At 45.4% G+C, this 15,748-nt stretch overlaps 1 pseudogene; it reads right to left on the bottom strand.

Annotated features, from left to right (window-relative positions):
- LOC145540472 (ubiquitin-conjugating enzyme E2 N pseudogene) overlaps window positions 1–14,922 on the bottom strand; it is a 38,849-nt pseudogene extending 23,927 nt beyond the window's left edge.
- Window positions 14,923–15,748: the final 826 nt, after the last annotated feature.

Genomic DNA, 15,748 nt, shown 5'->3' with positions numbered 1-15,748 from the left:
TCACCCTCCCCCTCCCCCCCCCCCCGCCCCACCTTTGCACCCACCTGGCCTGTCCCCACCCCCTGCACCCAAGACCCAGGGGAACAAATGCTGGGGGAAAACCCTAGGCCATGACTTTCCTGAAGCTGAAAGTCAAGTTGCCAAAACAAACTTCTTTTGTCTCTCCTCATTTTTTTTCCATGTTTAAATAACAATAAGCTGAAAATGAAGTCATTGTGCTCAGCTGTCGGCCTGCCAGCATCGCCTGCTGGAGTCCTGAGTGTGTCTGGTGGGGCCTCCTGGCCCAGCTCACTGGATCAGCGCTGGGACTTCCACGATTCTCTCTCCCTTGTCTCAGCAAAACTTGTTCACCAGGGTCTCACTCAGGGTTGGTTTCTCTGCTGAGAGAATGGGCCAGCTCTCCTCAAGGCATTGCTGCTTGTGGGTGGTTCCCAACCTGTGAAAGAGTTTGCCTTTGAGAGAGACAGAATTTCCCAATCTTAAGGTGTGGATGTTTCTTAAGCAGTAGAGTTTGTGTAGCTGATGGGTAAGGAAATTTTTGTAATAGAGAAAGCCTCATATTATATTTAGCCTTAGATGGAGTTTACCACCCATTTTGGGCTGCATTCCCAAGCAACCGGACTCCGGGGAGACCCGGGCTCAGCGTGTCAGGGGCCACTACCAGCCTCACACAGTCCACGGGCTGTGTGGACCCCACCCGTTTACTTCTTAATGGTTTCATGTAAGTGCTCTGAGGGAGAAGCAGGAGGACCAGGCCAGGCAGGCATCCTGACTCACCCTCCATGGCTGTGGAGAGAGCCCCTCATTTGCAGGGCTAGACTGGTCAGCTCCTACTGCCGTCTCTACTCAGCAATGACCTTCTGGAATCTCCAGGACTCCTACTCTTTCGTCCACCACTGCAGAGAGCCCAGGGAACCCAGTACCCAGCAGGTGCTCTGGGAAGGGTCACAGAACTGAGAAGGGGAGACCGGAGCACCCTCTCCTGCAGTCTTCATCTGTGCCAATCAGTAGCCTGTCTCTTTGCTCTCAGGCCTCTTCCTTCCCACGTGGGCTCTGATGCTCCTCGGGCCGCTGGGAGAGTCTGTGCTGAGTGTGGGACATCCCACAGCCCTGTGGCCATTGGCCACTCAGGTAACTTCCCTGAGCTTCTTCTCCTCATCAGCACTGCTTACAGGAGCAGGGAGCATTCAAGAAGTGACATCTTTTTTTTTTTTTTTTTGGAGGTTCCACATATAAGCAATGTGATACTGTTCTCGGTCTGGTTTGCTTCACTTAGTATGATATTTTCTAGCTCCCTCCACGTTGCTCTAAATGGCATTATTTCATTCTTTTTATGGGTGAGTAATATCCTATCACTTCATGGGAAACAGATGGAGAAACAGTGGAAACAGTGTCAGACTTTATTTTCTGGGGCTCCAAAATCACTGCTGATGGTGATTGCAGCCATGAAATTAAAAGACACTTACTCCTTGGAAGGAAGGTTATAACCAACCAGGATAGCATATTGAATAGCAGAGACATTACTCTGCCAACAAAGGTCCGTCTAGTCAAGGCTATGGTTTTTCCAGTGGTCATGTATGGATGTGAGAGCTGGATGGTGAAGAAAGCTGAGCGCCGAAGAATTGATGCTTTTGAACTGTGGTGTTGGAGAAGACTCTTGAGAGTCCCTTGGACTGCAAGGAGATCCAACCAGTCCATCCTAAAGGAGATCAGTCCTGGGTGTTCATTGGAAGGACTGATGTTGAAGCTGAAACTCCAATACTTTGGCCACCTCATGTGAAGAGCTGACTCATTGGAAAAGACCCTAATGCTGGGAAGGATTGGGGGCAGGAGGAGAAGGGGATGACAGAGGATGAGATGGTTGGATGGCATCACCAACTCGATGGACATGAGTTTGGGTAAACTCCGGGAGTTGGTGATGGACAGGGAGGCCTAGCATGCTGCGATTCAGGGGTTCGCAAAGAGTCGGACACGACTGAGCAACTGAACTGAACTGAACTGAACTTAACTGAATATTCCATTGTTTATAGAAAGAGACCCACAGGCTCAGAAAACAAATTTATATTTACCAAAGTGGACAGCAGATAGGGAAAGGTTAAATTAGGAGGTTAGGATTAACAGATACACACTACTACTCATAAAACAGATAACCAACAAGCACATACTGTATAGCACAGGAAATTATACTCAATACTTTGTAATAACCTGTAAGGGAAAAGAATCTGAGATGTGTATATATATGTGTGTGTGTGTGTGTATGAAAGTGAAAGTGACTCAGTCATATCCTACTGTCTGCGATTCCATGGACTATACAGTCCATGGAGTTCTTTAGGCTAGAATACTGGAGTGCGTAGTCTTTCCCTTCTCCAGGGGATCTTCCTGACCCAGGAATCAAACCGGAGTTTCTTCCATTGCAGACGGATTCTTTACCAACTAAACTATGAGGGAAGACATATGTGTGTGTGTGTGTGTATATATATATATATATATATATAATATATATATGTATAAATGAATCACTGAGCTGTACACCTGAAACTAACATGATATGGTGAATCAACTAAACTTCAATAAAAAATAAAGTGCTCAGAAGAGCTCCAATTTGTAGTAAGGATTTAATAAAGGAAGGTGTTCCTCTGCATTTATTAAAAGACAGCAGCAGCTAAGAGTTACTGAGCATGCACCACGTGCCGGGAACTGTGGCTAAGAACTTTTACACTCATCTCTACCCTGTTGCTCTGTGGGAGCTGCCTTTACTGTCCTCATTTTTCAGAAGAGAAAACTGAGCTAAGCTGGACTCAAGTCTAGGATTAGCTTCTTTCACATACTGGAGATTATTCCACGAACTCTTTAACACCAGCCCTAGCTTGCTGGGTGGGGCTTCCCCGGTGGCTCAGATGGTAAAGAATCTGCTTGCAGTGCGGGAGATCTGGGTTCGATCCCTGGGTTGGGACGATCCCCTGGAGGAGGATATGGCAACCCACTCCAGTTTTTTGCCTGAAGAATCCCCATGGATAGAGGAGCCTGGTGGGCTACAGTCCACTGGGTCGCAAAGAGTCGGACACGACTGAGTGACTAAGCACAGCAGCAGCGGGCTGGGCGGGACTGGAATGCAAATATTTCCCCCTCCCATCAACATTCGATGGGGAGGAAAGGGAAGTTGTCCTTGGTCCCCAAAGCCTCAGCCCAGGATAACACAGGTGCGCGAGCATGCACACACACATACACAGACACACATATAGATACTCATATGCATGTGCACATGGAGAGACAAAGGCCTCCATAGGAGCAGGGGGCTCTGCCAGGCTCTCACACAGGCAGATGCTGATGCTATTGGGGTGGACTGGGGAAGGCTGTTGTCCTTGTTTTCAGCTCATCTTTAGCTGGAAAGCAGGAGGAAGGTCCCAGACGGGCATATGGAGTCAAAGAGGTGGACTGGGGTGTCCAGCTGCCTCTAGAGGGTGGAGGCCCAGCTGGCCATGGGGCCTCAGGGGCTTCTGAGCTCAGCAAACACCAAGCCCAGCCCAGACCTGCTTGGCTGGAAACTGCTGACCTTGAGTTGCTGGGACCAGATTCTCTGCTCTGACCTCTCTGGGAGCAGGGGGGCAAGTACACAGCTTACGGGGTGAGTCTGGCTCAGGGCAGGGAGACAGAGCCACCCTGGGGTGGCCTGGGTGCACCCAGGGCTCTGATCTATGGATTCATCTGGAGGTGAATGTCACCCACCACCACTAATATCTTGGTCACGGAACCCAACCAGCCTTTCTCAGCAAGTGGAAAGCCCCGACACCCTGGCCAGGCTGTCCAACAGAACTTCCTACAATGATGGAAACCTTCTCCACCTGCTCTATCCTATAAGTAGCCAGGTATGGCTTCCAAGCACCCAGAAATGGAGCTGATGCCACTAAGGAACTGAATTTTTATTTGATTGAATTAAGTTTAAATGTCAATAGCCACAGAAGGTCTCAGCTTCCACACTGGATTGTCCAGCTGGGAGGGGCAGAGGCCCTGAGCTCTGGGACAGGACAGCTCCTTGCTCAGTGGCTGTGACCCACTCCTGGCCACTTAAGTGCACCCACAAGGATCCCCCAAAGTAGCCATTGTGAGCACCCAGGCCAACACCTGAGAGCAGGTTTATTAAGGTTGAACCGACATGTGGCTGCCTGCCTGTAGACAAACCCAGGTGCTGGGGTTTTCAACCTCTCCAGTTCACCAAGGCACTAAGGGGACAACTCTTGGGAAACCTTAAACCAATGGTCCCAGTGTCTTGGGCCTGGAAGTGGGGTGCATGGGCTGGCTAGGTACATGTGTACAAACTTAGCATCAGACAGGGACTCCTTGGAACAAGGGGGCTCCATTCATCCGAGGACTCTACTTTCATCTCATTGGAGATAACATTCCACCCAACTCTCAAAGCAAATCCTCCAGAAGTGAAAGAAAAATGTTAATGAACTTCCATTAAAATTCCTTCCAAGGCTGATCATTCTGGGCAGGCAGGCCCCTGACCTGCTCGAAGCTTGCAGGTCTGAAAGAGCTGGTTCCTGCATGGAGCCCAGGAGAACCCAGTAGGCCTTGGAGCTGGAGTTGAAGATCTTGGTTCCAGGAGCGTATCCTGCATCCATGCCAGGGACTCGGGTCAAAGTCCTCTAGCAGAGCCACATTGCTATCTCGCCTTCTTTCATGACAGAAAGACTTAGCATCTTTCCAGAGCCCACAAGGGACCAGCGCGTCCCCTGCCCTATTCCCAGGTTTCTCGGCTGACCTGCATGGCAGAGGAGGAAAGTCAGGTACAAAGTGACCATGTAACCTGCCCAAGCCACAGAGTTGCCATGCTGGGGTTCATGACAAACTCACAGGAGGTTTTCAGCATGTCAGCTGTCTGGTCAACACGGCCTGGAGTTCATCAAGAATAGTGCCATGACGAACACTTGTCTAGACACAAGACACAGCCTCATCAACTAAGAAACTTGTCTTCTTTTTAAAAGAGACACAATAGCACCTTCCTCTCCAAATATACACTGTCCTGCCTTCAGGCCTCTCCTCCAGGAGCAGGACAACACTGCCGCCTCCTGTGGCCTCTGTCACATTTGCTGTCAGCTGCTGCCCGGGTCTTCTCTGGGAATTAATTTCTGCATCCATCTATGTCATCACAACTTATTTGTGACAAACTAGGATTGTCCAGACTGACCCCACCCTGGACGGTGAGTTTACTGAATTACTTTTTGGTGCCATGCCAACTGAGTGCTTTGAAGATGTTGCCTTATTTTATTTTTTGATATTTATTTATTTGACTGCCCCGGGTCTCAGTTGAGGCAAGCAGGATCTTTCAGTTGTGGCCATAGAACTCTTGATTGTAGCATGTGGGATCTTACTTACCCGACTAGTGAGTGAACCCAAGTCTCCTGTGCAGAGTCATAGCCACTGGACCACCAAGGAAGTCCTGAAGATGCTGTTTTAGAGAGGAACTACAGGTGGTGCTAATGGTAAAGGACCCTCCTGCCAATGCAGGAGATGAAAGAGACTCAGATTCGATCCCTGGGTTGGGAAGATCCCCTGGAGGAGGGCATGGCAAACCACTCCAGTATTCATATCTGGAGAATCCCATGAACACAGGAGCCTGGCTGACTATAGCCCATAGGGTTGCAAAGAGTCGGATATGACCAAAGCATCTTAGCACGCATGCACAGAAACTCACTGTTGTAGGGATGTGGTCAGGACACTGTTCCCTTGTCCCAAGAGATCAGGTTTATTGGGAACCACCAAAGACATTGGCTTCAGATCTCTATACTCAGGAAAGCCTGTGCATCTGACAGTCAACTTGTTTATAACTTATATAACACGAGCACCTTGAAGTTGACCATTTTCACTCTTTGCTTTGGCCACAAGGAAGCTCAGGATCACATTTATGGCCCTCTTCTAGCACGATGGTGCAAGCAAACTGACTTTGTTTCATTTAAATTTTCATTTTCTCCTTTTGTCATTTATTTTTATTTTCTTGTTTCACACTTTTAAAATATCAACTGAAATCCATTTCAAAGAGTTATGCCTCTGGGGTCAGGATCCTAGTGATGTAACCAAACTTTAACCAACAGCAGATCATGGAATTTTGGAGCTCTGCTTCATCCTGCAGGACCAATCATAGCTTTGCTCCACTCTGGTAAGCATCCCACACTTACCAGGGTGGTCACAACCCTTAACAGACATGCAGGGCACACCAGTGGGTGCTCAACCCCCTGCATGGCCCTGAAGTTACCAAGAGGTTGAACTTGTGGCTCTCCATCACAGTTAGAAAGCTAAAATCTACCACATGAGAAAATTTCTAACCAGGTTTCTGCTTTCTGACAATCAGGGGTTGGTTATGTCGTATCTGCACTTTTCCCTGGGTTGCCAGAAAGCTCAGAACTAAATATGAACATCAACTATGGCAGTTTCATAGATCATTTGTTGTTCAGTCACTCAGTCATGTCTGACTCTTTGTGACCCCAAGGACTGCAGCACGCTAGGCTTCCCTCTTCTTCACTGTTTCCCAGAGTCATAGATCATTGGTGTCTGGATTTGGATGTTTCCATTTCTTTCTCCCACAGCCCTGACTTCATATCATGATTTATATTTTCCTGGTTTTGATTTTTTCTAACTTAAAATTTTTAAAATTAATTTTATTGAAGTATAGTTGATTTACAATGTGTTAATCTCTGCTAAACGGCAAAGTCATTCAGTTTTATATATATATTCTTCTTAATATTCTTTTCCATTATGGTTTATCACAGGATATTTAATATGTGGAGTCTCATACCAAGGCCACAGGTGCGAGGCCTTGCACCAAGGCCACAGACAATGGGGCCCAGAACCAAGGTTGCCCCCGGAACTGAGTGAGCCCCATCATAACCGTTGTGAAAAGTCCCCCTGATCCTTACTGATCAGTTTCCTGATCCCAAATTAGGTAAAAATGCCCACCCTGGTACTCACCCTGTATCGTCCTAGCTAATCATCTAATGCTGACCTTGCAGCAGGAATTTTTCTTTGTCTTGAGAATATAAAAACTGGCTACTAACCCTCGAAAGGCATCAGGTCTCCCTGGTCAGTGAGGAAGTCAGCCCGATGTCTTGGCAGTGCCCCTCACTACCTCAGCCCTTTGTTCTCAATAAATTCTCTCCTCTAAAATACTGTGTCTGGAAATTCTTTTCCAACCTGCGCTCAGACTGCCTTGACAGAATATAGTCCCCTGTGTCTAATTCATATTTTTAAAATTTTTAAATTTTTTTCCTAGTTTCAAGTCACTGTACTCACCCAGATGTCTATTTAAAAAAAAAAAAAATTTTGGAGAAGGAAATGGTAATCCACTCCAGTATTCTTGCCTGGAAAATTCCATGGACAGAGTAGCCTGGCAGGCTACAGTCCATGTGGTCACAAAGAGTCAGACACGACTGAGCAACTGAGCGTATCAGCACATACTGTGATCTAAAATGGTTGTTTCCTTCTGTGTTCCTACCAGAAGAGTTTGAAACTTTCAGTCCTTCCATCTCCTTGCCAATATGTTTAGTCTTTCAAAACTTTTAACATTTTTAATAAATGTGTAGCATTAAAAAAAATCTATAATAACTTGAGATTCCTGAACATTTTCCAGAATATAATTTAATCTTAACTTTTCTGGGCCAAATCTTTACATATCTTCCTCTTTTTTATCTATTTTTTAATTGAAGTGTAATTGATTTGCAATATTGTCATATTTTTTAATTACATAAATATATTCTACTTGAAAAAATAGAATCAGTATGAAAAAAATCACCTCGGGTTCTTGTTGATGGCCAGGCCTAATTCCACTCTCATCCCTGGGGGCAACCCCTGCACTGACACATACAAGTGTCTGCGAAAGCATGTTGCACTATAGTTGTGGGTAACAGTGTATTTTCACACATGGTGTGATACTGAAGGTATGACTCTGTGACTTGCTTTTTTATCTAACGATAGTTTGTTTTGGAGCCCTGTTCTGGTCAAGCCAGAGGAACAACCTCATTATTTGTAATGCAGCATGTTATTTCATTGTATGGTGATATCACAGTTTACTAGTCCTGTCCCCATCTGTGACATTTAGGTTGTGTCTCTTGTTTTTGCTCTTTTAAAGAAGGCTGTAGTAACCAAATTTATATTTGCCTCTTTGCATGTATGTACAAGTTTTCTTACGGGTACACACCAAGGAATGGAAAAATCAGGTCACGGTATACAGATTTAAAATTTGAAATTCGTGTTGTCAGATTGCCTTTCAACATGGTTACATCTGTTTACACAACCCACAGCAGCCATGAGAATATCCACTTTCATATCCTCTCCATTCTGAGGTGCTCGAACTTTCTAATTTCTGCCCAGCTGATGCAAGAAAAATAGTGTTGCCTTGTGGTATTTGCTTACAGTTCCCTGATTGCTAGTGAAGCCAACTTTTTTGTCAAATGTTTATTGACCATGTGGGTTTTATATTTTGTTATTTGAGATTCACATTCTTTTTCCATTTCTATCGGGTTCTTGGTCTTCTATTACTGTTGTTGATTTGTAGGAGTTCTTCACATGTTCTGGATATATATATATATATATATATATATATATTATATAACATACATTTATTTATATAAAAATAAATATTTATTTATACAAATATTATTGTAAGTATATATGTATATATTTATATATATAAACTATTTTCTCCTAGTCTTTTTTATTTTTTCACAAGTTATTAAACTTTGGTTATGGTGATTTTTTGGCACACAGAAATTTCAATATTTTCTTGAGGCATAATTAAGACAACATTATATTAACTTTAGGTTTTTAACATGATGGATCAATATTTGTAAATACTGCAAAATGATAACCACAATAAGTCCAGTTAACTCAATGTTTTGTGACAACCGATAGGGAAAAATGATCTGGAAAAGTATATATATCAGATTCATTTTGCTGAACACCTGAAATTAACACAACACTGTAAATCAACTTTAATTCAATTAAAAAAACTAAGTCCAGTTAACAGGCTTCACCACACATAGTTACAATTTTTTTCTTGTGATGAGAATTTTTAAGATCCATTCTCCTGGACACTTTCAAATATTTCAAATATTGGACACAGTGTTTTAGCTATAGTCACCATGTGGTTGGTACAGTGTATCCTTGTATTAGTCTTATTTTAGGAAATTTGTACCCCCTGATTCCTTTCATGCAGAGATTTCCATTCTGATTCAGTGCAGTGTCCATCTTTTCTTTGTGAGTTTTGCTTGCTATACTTTCTTGACCAAAGTCTTCCCTCCTACAAGAACACAAACACATGGTCCAGTGTTTTCTTCTATTGGTTTAGAAGCTTCATTTTCCTTATTTATCTCATTTGTATATATGATTTCATTTTGTGAATGGTGGGAGGTTGGAATGTAGTTATTTTTTAATATGTATGTATGTGGTATATATGTATGTAGTTATTTTTTAAATTGAGTAGCTAACTGCTCCAGCCCCATCACTCACTGGATGCCGAGGGCCCATGTGGGTATAACCTTGCTCATGGAGGGGTATGGACTTGTTCCCTGATGTGGACTTATTCCCGCTCTGTGTTGAGTTCCATTGACTTCTCTGTCCTCTCTACTAATTCTCAGGCCCTGACTTTCTATACTTGATGGTATTCTTTGGGTTTTTTAATTAATTAATTTTTCCAACATATTTTTATTGAAATGATTGTATAATAAATATAAATTTAGTATAAATATTGAGAGGTAGTGAAATAAATGTAAATAATGAAGAATAAACAAAGAAATGAAGAATGGTAGGTAGTGTAGGATGAGTCAAATCCCCAATTTTTCAGTAGATTTCATGAAAGTCTAGAAGAGGGTGAGATCACCAGGAGCTGACCAAGCTGGGAAAACCTCTGTAAAGGTGGAGGAACTTGATGTGGGCAGGATTCAGGCTAATATATGCATTCTCAGGATTTGTTAATATTGGGTTTTCCTGATAGCTCAGTTGGTAAAGAATCCCCCTGCAATGCAGGGGATCCCACTTCGATTCCTGGGTTGGGAAGATCTGCTGGAGAAGGGATACTCTAGTATTCTTGGGCTTCCTTTGTGGCTCAGCTGGTAAAGAATCCACCTCCAAAGTGGGAGACCTGGGTTTGATCCCTGGGTTGGGAAGATCCCCTGGAGAAGGGAACAGCTACCCACTCCAGTATTCTGGCCTGGGGAATTCCATGGACTGTATAGTCCATGGGGTTGCAAAGAGTCAGACACGACTAAGCGACTTTCACGGCAATACTTTGCTGAGGAAGTGTCCCATAATATACAATTCACCATTTCAAGCTTTTAAAAGTGTATCATTCAGCGGCTTTTAGTCCATCCATAATGTTGTGTGGCCTTCATCACTCTCTGACTCCAGAACATTTTCATCACTCTAAAAAGACACCTCCTACCTATTAAGCAGTCATTCCCATTCTCTCTCCCACTCCAGCCCCTGGCAAACAAGCATCCACTTTCTGTCTCCATGGATTTGCATATTCTGGATATTTCCTATAAATGTGATTACAGAGTAGTTGGCCTTTTTGTCTGTCTTCTTTCATTAGCATCATATTTTCAAGGTTCATAATGTCGTAGCATGTATCAGTACTCCAATCCTATAAAAGATATTCCATCACATGGATTGACCACATTCTGTCCATCAGTTGATGGACATTTGTGTTGCTTCCATTTTTTAGCTATTATGAATAAAGCTGCTGTGAATACTCATGTACATGCTTTGAGTACATGCTATCATTTCTCTTGGGCATATACAGACAAGTGGAATTTCTAGGTTACATGGTACTTGCATGTTTAACTTTGGAGGAACCACCAAACTTTTTTTCCACAGTAGCCATATCATTTCATATTCCCACCAACATTTTACAAAACCCACATGGTTCCAATTTCTGCACAACCTCACTAAGATCCTCACTTGTCATGATTCACCTTTAATAGTCAATCTAGTGGATGTGAAGAGTTATCTCGCTGTCATTTTGATTTGTATTTCCCTAATGGCGAATGCCATGGAGCAGTTTTTCATATTCTTACTGGCCATTTTTATATATTCTTTGGAGAAATATCCACTCAAATGTTTTGCCTATTTTTGTTTGGGTTGTCTTTTTACTATTGAATTATAAGCATTCTTTATATATGTCGGACACAGTAACTTTATTAAATATATGATAAGGAGGCACATAGACTTTGTTCTGCTGTCAGAGGAGCCAGAGGAGAGTATGCAAGCAGAAGAAAGCCGTACTCAGATTTGCAATTTGCAAAGGTCACTCAGGGTCAGAAAAGAGGGGAGAGAGCCAGCCTGGAGACCATGTGGGTGCAGGGGATGGTCTCAGGTCAGGTAAGAGAGAACAGGTGGACTGATGTGGTTCTATATGCTTCCTTCAGTGCTGGTTTCTTTCTTGATTTTTCTCTTAATACTGGAGTAGTTCAGAGTCATTTATAAGAATGGAAAATACCAACTAGCAAGAAGGTCATGAAGGACAGCTGCAGCTGAGTAATGATTGTTCACAGCTTGTGACCTGTGAATGTGCACACCAATATGCCAGCATGTACACATACACACATACATACGCACACGCACAAGATCCTACATGCTGATATAAACTCAGTCTAATTCTTTCAGCAAAATCCAGATTACTGCACATTTTGGTTTTGAACTTCTTGCCATGACAGGTCAGAATAGGAGTAACTGACAAAAATGAATCAGAACCAAAAAGAAAAACAGTCATCTTAATCTGATAAGGGATAGACAACCAACAAAGTCCTACTGTATAGCATAGGGAACTGTATTTGGTATATTGTAATAACCTAAAAGGGAAAAGATCTGAAAAAGAATAACTGAATCACTTTGCTGGACACCTGAAACTAACACCATACTTCAAAAACCTAAAATCAATCATGTTAAAAAATTAAATCTGACAAGCATGCTTCCTCACAGGCGCATGAGAGGTTAAAAGGCCCAAGGTGCACCAATCTCATCAGCAGGGAGCTTGGGGAGGGAGCTCTGAAACATGCCCTTCCTCCTGCTGACCAGCAAGGACCACCAGATAAGGACTCCGAACAGAACCAAATGGGAAACCTCACTTTGGTTTCCAGACCCCCAGGCCAAGCCCACCAGGGGTTTGCCTGGTGGCTCAGATGGTAAAGAATCTGCCTGCAATATGGGAGACCTGGGTTTGATCCCTGGGTTGGGAAGATCCCCTGGAGGAGGGAATGGCAACCCATTCCAATATTCTTGCCTGGAGAACCCATGGACAGAGGAGCCTGGTGGGCTATAGTCCACGTATAGGGTCACAAAGAGTCAGACATGACTGAGTGACTAAGCACAGCACAGCACAGATCAAGTTAAAGGCTGCCCTGGGCTTCTCTCCAGAAAAGCAGAACCCCACTTACATGGTCACTTTCAGAAAGCCAACCTGGTCTAATGACCAAGAGCTGTGTTAGAATTCTATAGATGTGCATTCAACAAATGAGTCAGGGAAGAATTGTCTTGACAATGTAAAAATGGCAGGAAGCTAACCCAGACAGAAATGCTGCTGCTGCTGCTAAGTCGTTTCAGTCGTGTCCGACTCTGTGCGACCCCAGAGACGGCAGCCCACCAGGCTCCTCCGTCCCTGGGATTCTCCAAGCAAGAATACTGGAGTGGGTTGCCATTTCCTTCTCCAATGCATGAAAGTGAAAAGTGAAAGTGAAGATGCTCAGTCGTGTCCGACTCTTCGCGACCCCATGGACTGCAGCTTACCAGGCTCCTCTGTCCATGGGATTGTCCAGGCAAGAGTACTGGAGTGGGGTGCCATTATCTTCAAAAGTCACTTCAACCCTGTGACTTGCTCCCAGGAGGAAGACACTGAGGTTTTTTAAAAATTTTGAGGTTGGGGGATTTCTTTTTTAAAACAGCTTTATTGAGGTGTGATTGACATACAACAGAGTGCACAGATATAAACTGTACAATTTAAATTGTAACCTATGTACACATTCATGGGGCCATTATCATGTTCAGGGTTAGGAACAGGTCCATCATCTGCCATCTTTTGCTTGTGACCTTTTGCTGTTTGTAATCTCTTCCCTCCCAGGCCCCATCCCCTAGAGATCAGTTTTCTCTCCCTGTAGCTTGGTTTGTGCTTTCTAGAATCGAGTATGAATGGAATCATCAGTTAGTCTGTGCTCTTTGTGGCCTGTCTTCTTCATGGTGTGTATCTGAGATGCATGCCTGCTGTAATTTCTCCCAGTGGGTCTAACCATCTCTCTCTTTTCACAAACCCACATGAGCTGGGTGAACTGTAAATGTCACCCAGCCCTGAAGTGGTCTAGCAGGATTTGATTCTAGCTCTGTCTGACCCCCAAAGCCATCTCTTTCTTTTTATTACATCCCTGCCTCTAAGACTGCCCTCGAGTGAGACTGACTTCTGCAGAGTAAGTGCTGCCCACCACTCTGGGTCCATCCCCTGCACCCCTCCTTCCTGCTCTGCCCCCTCAGATTCTCTACACCTTCTGTGGGGAGAATGGACACCTTGCTGCCTGAGTCTAGAGTCACCCCTCACTTCTGGGAAGGGGAGGACACTCCCTGTACATCCTCGAAGGCTGTGCACAGCCCAAGGGCAGGCAGTGTGCTCACTGTGCTATACCCTGGTGCCTAATCTATTCGCACACTGATTGGTCACCAGTAGATTTATGTTGGACTTTTTCTTTGTTTTGTGTCCTCCATGGGGCAACTTTTCTAGGAGAGAGGGTCCCCTCGCTGAGGTCCAAGACTCCTCCAACGAATAGGGTGGTCTCAGGTTCTCAACTTCCATGTGCCCTTGGGGACCAGGCCTGGGCTTCACAAGCCTGACCTGGCCCAACCCTCACTGCCACAAGGTCATCAGCCTTGGCCAGCTGGTGTGACCCCTTGTCCAGCAGCACCTCATCCTCTGGGAGGCCCAGAGACCACCCTGGTCAGGCCCCGGCAGGGCTCAGGCCACTAGACCAGCCTTGGCTCAGTATCTGGAGGTGCTGCAAGCTCCCCGCATCTCCAGAGGGCATGGCAAACACGAGATCTGGAGTCCCTTGAGCCATGGGTGGAGCCCTGGCTGTGCCGTTACCACTGGAAGACCCTGGACAACTCTCACTCACACCCATACGTTCAGTCATTCATTTGCTCGTTCATTCCCACAAGCCTCTGTGCCAGGCCCACTTACAGCCGAGTAAGACCCAGGCCAGGGATGCGGTGCACAGTTGTGCAGGCTGCATTCTGACCCAGGACTCCAAGCTTCACCCCGTGGTCACGTGGGGCTGCTTCCTCCTAGAGGAAGGATTCTGTGTGATGGCCCTGACCCCTTCCCTGACCTTGGGGAGTCCATGGTCAGGGGCAGTAGGGGCGAGTGATATGAAAGTATGCTTGGCAATACAGCACAACTAGGGCTGTGCAAAGAGGAATATTGATTTGCTGGGAGTTGCCCCAGTAGTCTGAGCCTATTGGGGGCTGGGAGGGGGCGCTTCCTGGAGGACGTGGCATTGCCACAGAGACAAGATTATGTGGGAATAAGAGGAGAGCTAACACAATGAGGGGAAATTCCAAGCATAGGGCTGGGGACATGTGTGTGCCCACACATGAGGGCTGTGAATATTGCAGTGACAAACAGTGTGGGGTGGGTAGTGGGAGGACCCAGAGGCAGGGACTCTGTTTCACCCTGAGGGCAAGGGAGAAGCACTGGAGGATTGTAACAAGGTGAGTGCAGCTCTGAGCATCGGCTCCCTCATCTGTAGAGTGGGCCTGCAATTGCTGCTTCTGCAGGTTGTGTGCCAGACCTGGCACTTGGTAGGTCCTCAGTAAGGATGCGGTCACTCCATCTGCCTTGTGCAGTGAGGACAAGGGTGTGGTGCCACACCCTCCGGCCCTGGAGCCCTCCATACTGGGGTCAGGTGATGAAACCAGATCCCGACCCAGAGAGCTGGGCGACGTGCCTCTCAGCCACCCTCCCCAGATGTGGCTGTGGCTCTGACATCTGGCTCACCTCCCCAGCACCTGGCCCCTGAGGCAGGGCCAACACAGCCGGTCAGGACCGGGGCAAGCAGCTTGAAGCAGGGCTGGGCCTTCTGGGACTGGCACCCACTCGTTGGAGAGGAAATAAAGACCCGGAGGTGTCTGTCCAGCTGCCCCTCCTCTCCCAGGGCTGGGGCCAAGCAGCTGCGGGGACCCCCAGCCTCTCTGCCCTCAGCTGGCTCAGTGCCCCCAGTATCTCCCGTCCCAGCCACTTGGTTTAGCAAAATTATATTTTAAGCATTTTCATATCGATCGTTTTTCTGATTATACAATAATACACGCTCGTTTTAGAAACCTTGGAAAATATTGATAAGAAAAATAATGAGTCTATCATGCAGAGACAAACATGTTAAATTAACGTTGTCGTTCATTCTTGACATTTTCACACATGTGTGGGTAGATACACACACACACACACACACATAGCTGGGATTGCAATGCTTACACAGTTCCACATCTTGCTTTCTCACTGATTATTTTACCATAAATGTTTTCATTAGTCGTTAAAGATAGTTCATTGGAACTTCCCTGGTGGTTTAGTAAGACTCCATGCTTCCAATGCAAGGGACTCAGGTTTGATCCCTGGTCAGGGAACTAAGGTTCTGCATGCTCTGTGGCATGCACAAAAAAAAAAAAGATGGTTCAAAATCATGTCCATGTTTTATTACAGAAAACTTCAAATGTACCTAAAGTT

This window comes from Giraffa tippelskirchi, chromosome 3, assembly GCF_054371585.1.
Source record: "Giraffa tippelskirchi isolate mGirTip1 chromosome 3, T2T-mGirTip1v1.2.pri, whole genome shotgun sequence".
NCBI lineage: Eukaryota > Metazoa > Chordata > Mammalia > Artiodactyla > Giraffidae > Giraffa > Giraffa tippelskirchi.
Note: the sequence above shows the minus strand (reverse complement) of the source record. Positions and strands in the feature narration are given on the sequence as shown.